At 41.2% G+C, this 4129-nt stretch overlaps 1 long non-coding RNA gene across 1 annotated transcript in view; it reads right to left on the bottom strand.

Moving 5' to 3' along the window:
- LOC106300632 overlaps positions 1-896 on the bottom strand; it is a 6353-nt gene extending 5457 nt beyond the window's left edge. The window contains exons 1-2 of the long non-coding RNA XR_001262047.1: positions 640-896; positions 491-550 (exon numbers count right to left, since the gene is read on the bottom strand). This is a non-coding gene — a long non-coding RNA (uncharacterized LOC106300632). The remainder of the gene's footprint in view (positions 1-490; positions 551-639) is intronic.
- Positions 897-4129: the final 3233 nt, after the last annotated feature.

The raw sequence follows: 4129 nt of genomic DNA, 5'->3' as shown, positions 1-4129 counted from the left end.
GAGCTCAACTCAGGAAGAGCAAACAATCACAAGTCATGAGCTAATAAGATCTATTACACAGAAACCCATACTACCCGACATGAACTAAAGACCCTACAATGCACATCCTTTTCATCTTTTCGTCCTTTTCATCAGTGAGTAGCCCCAACAAGGCTTCTACCCCATATTCTTGTGGATTGGCCACATCTCCTATGGATACCTAGCGTGGACTACTACCCCACATACTTTCCTTAGACTCTCTATATGATCCCTTATTCGTACTTATTCTTACATCTTTCACTTATCATTCACAACACGTCTCAACACCTTATCATCATATTCTTGACCACCCTAACATGCCTACGTTCTTATCACTTCAACACGTACTATCGTCTAGACAAGATCAATCACATATCACATCACACATACACACAATATCTAGAACTGATTAACAAAGGACTAAGTCCCATTGGTTACTCAACATGAGGCAAGTTCACAGCCAAGTCCTCACCTTAGCTTTTTGCAGAAGTAGATCTGGATCTAGGTTTGGGGAACAGTCACTTCTCGAGATCTGATTTGAGAATCGGATTCACACAAGAGAGAGATGGGTTTAGAATCTGTCATTTTCCAATGACTTAGAGCTAGAGATCTTAGTTTTACCTTTAGGGTTCAGATCTCAGTTGCTTGCACGAAACTGAATCAAGGAGGCGGCGGCTAGGAGCTCGGTTGCGGCGGCTAGGGCTTCGCGGGCGGCTGGCGGCTGGCTTCGCCGGAGATGGAGCGGCGGCGGCTTGAGGCGGAGGCGGCGGCGGGGTTCTGCTCAGGCAGGGCTTCGCTTGCTGTCTCTCTTGTGGCTGAACCCTAGGGAAACTTCTCCTTTTATAAGCAATGGGAGGGGTTATGTCTAGGGTTTCTTCTCCTTGGGCCTCCTGGACTTGAGTTTCCTTTTGGGCCGGGCCCGGGATGTTACACACCTAACTTCAGAGATGATATCAGTACCAATAAATCCCAACACCAATAGCTCTGGTAGAAACGGGCTGTGAGCCCGTCATTTTCTGTAATCCCCCGTGTCAAAGCATCATTCATGGCAGGTGTAACTATTGACTCAAAACTCTCACAAATCTCATCAGATGAATAAGTACAATATAATATATACATAATACTGTAGAAATTTTCAGCATGACTACCAGCAGTATCACCTTTGTATACCGTACTTTCATGATATTTGATTATAGTAATACTATTTCTAACATATCTAGTCTTTGTAATAGAATGATAGAATTTTCTATTACGATCACAAACGTTGAGCATGTATTTCCTTTTTTAAAAACCAGTAAGTGTCATCTGCTTTATAAGCTTGGGCAAGTTCTTTCTTTAAATATGTAATCCTGTCCGGAGTGGTATTCAGAGAACTTATGGCCTGATCCAACACACTCTTCAGCTCTTCAACGCGTCTGGAGGAATTGAGATTCAAATTTCTTTTACAAAAAGCTAGGGATTTACGACAATCCTTAATTCGTGTAGTGATACCCCCTCACACCTGCAGGTCTCGATTCATTCCATCCTTTAGCCACATTATCCCAGAAATCATCACAATGCAGTAGAAGTTTGTCAAAATGAAACATCTTTCTTCTCTTAGAACGTGTAGAGTATATTGTCTTAATAACAGGTCGGTGATCTGACCCATACAACTTGAGGAACTCTGATTCAGTGTTTGGAAAAGCCGTTTCCCAATCACCATTAACAATGACACGATCTAAACATGATCGGATTGTATGCTTATATCGTTTCCCCACCCATGAGATCCCTTTTGTGTTGTAAGTCAGTGAGTTACATGAAATGTACATGTTTCAAAAATCCTGAAAATATTTTTCATCATGGAGCCGACCTCCTTTCTTTTCATGGTTAGAGAGAATTTCATTGAAATCACCTACTAGATCCAAAGGCCTTGTCTTGTGGTTACCATTCTTTCTATTCTTTTCAACAACACATGGTGATACTTAAGGTTTGGATCACCATAAATACAAAATAAGTAGAAAACCATATCATCAGATTTCACTTCAACCTTAACATTCTTACATCCCAAAACAAATCCCAAAAAAAATTGCTGACATAAACCTCCTTGTTCCCAAATAAAGATAAGCCACCACTCCTACCAACAGAAGGAACTGAGAAAATATTATCAAATTCTAAGACAACAACTAAGTCACACACTCAATACAACTACTATACTTTCAAAAATGAAGAAAATATCAGGGGAAACAGAATGACATATTTCTTTGACTCGCGGTTCAGCCAGCAGTCCACATGCCCCATGAAGATAGCAAATTGGAACTTCCAGGGCCTTGGTGGGAGTCTGGAATTGGTGATCTCGAACTGGAAGACTCCTCTTGGCAGTTCTTCTTGCCATCGGGATTCAGGACCATCCCTTGGAATGGATGTGGTAGACTTTGCAGAGCTTCATCCATCTCATCCCTCTTACGCTTATTCAAAGCCCTTTGCCTTTCATATGCAACAATTATGTCAATGTAATCAATATCAATATCTTTACCTTTCAAGAGCATCCTCTGTTATGTGGTAATTTCCTCTTCTGTTGCAACCGACCCTTCCAAACCCGTATTTGATCAATGATGGCGTCAATGACTTGCTTTGTTGTGTGAGGAAGAGTTTCTTCCCTAATAGGTAAATATGAATCATTTCCATCATCATTATCATCATCTTCATTATCAGAGACTGCGTGTGTGGATCATCATCCTAACTAAATCCCCAAAGAGGACAATCCTTTGCCTAAGCATACTACATCGTTGGCAAAAGGATCTGAGGCGTATTCTCATTCACCCCAAAATGAAAATTTCTCGGAAATCGCAAGGGTTACTGATATTTCAAAGCACTCGATCCCAGAAGAAATCCACCCTAGTTGAATTTTCATTGAAATCCACATCCACCATAGGTGTCAATATATCACCAATGAAATGGATCATTGATCTTGTGAGATATTGCAGTAGAATGCCTCTAGTCTATATCCAAAATCCAAGAATTTTGGAAGTATCGTCCAAAAGGTTAGGAGACCCGTAACATCACGAGTTGTGATATATGGAAAAACTTAAGAGAATTGGTTTGGATACTAATATATTATGTTTTTGGCACATTATATGTATGTCTTACTAATAGTTTTCAAGGTTTTATCGAGTGTTTTTAGTTCTTTTCGAGTCATAATAGGTCTAGAGTTGCATTGGATGGGAAATGGACCAGCTAGAGGAAAAGATGAGAAAAAAGTATGAAATTGGAGTCTTTCGCGCAGAACAGTCAACCGGAGCAGCCTAAGAGCCTGCTCCAGCGACAGAGATAAAAAAGAAAATTTCCAAATATTTCGGGATTGAGGATTTGAGGTATTTGCTGACGAAGAAGGAAGCGAAACCAAGGCTACTCCAATGGATCTTATTACTACAGGAATTTGATCTAGAAATCAAGGACAAAAAGGGCATTGAGAATGGCGTTGCAGATCACCTCTCCAGAATGAAGATAGATGGAGATACAACACTTGATGACATCCTTCTAGTCGAGCATGTCTACTCGTCAGTCTGGGAAGCGTCACAGAACAACCCCTCCATCCAGTTTGCTCCAGCGCTCTGGAACACCTTGTTTGTGCGATCAAAAAGCAACATCCCAATCTTCCATGGTTTGCTGAGATCGCCAACTATCTGGCTGCTGAGAAAGAACCTGTCAAATTCACTGGCAATGATAAACAGAAATTTCTAAGAGGAGCAAGATATTACTATTGGGATGAACCCTATCTGTACCGTAGTTGCAAGGATGGAGTATTCCGACGATGTGTATATGAGTCTGAGATTCCAGGAATCCTCTATCACTGTCATGGTTCCTCTTATGCAGGGCACTTTGCGACATTTAAAACCGTGTCTAAGATCCTTCAAGCCGGTTTTTGGTGGCCAACAATGTTCCAAGATGCCCATTCCTAAATCTCTAGATGTTTTTCTCCAACCGTTGATAGAAGAGCTAAAGCAATTGTGGTCAGAAGGGGTGAGGATGTACGATTGTTCCTTGAAAAACAATTTTACGATGCGAGCAGTTCTGCTGTGGACGATAAGTGATTTCCCTGCTTATGGGATGTTGTCTGGCTGGACAACACATG

The sequence above is a fragment of the Brassica oleracea genome, chromosome C1 (assembly GCF_000695525.1).
Source record: "Brassica oleracea var. oleracea cultivar TO1000 chromosome C1, BOL, whole genome shotgun sequence".
Classification (NCBI taxonomy): Eukaryota; Viridiplantae; Streptophyta; class Magnoliopsida; order Brassicales; family Brassicaceae; genus Brassica; species Brassica oleracea.
Note: the sequence above shows the minus strand (reverse complement) of the source record. Positions and strands in the feature narration are given on the sequence as shown.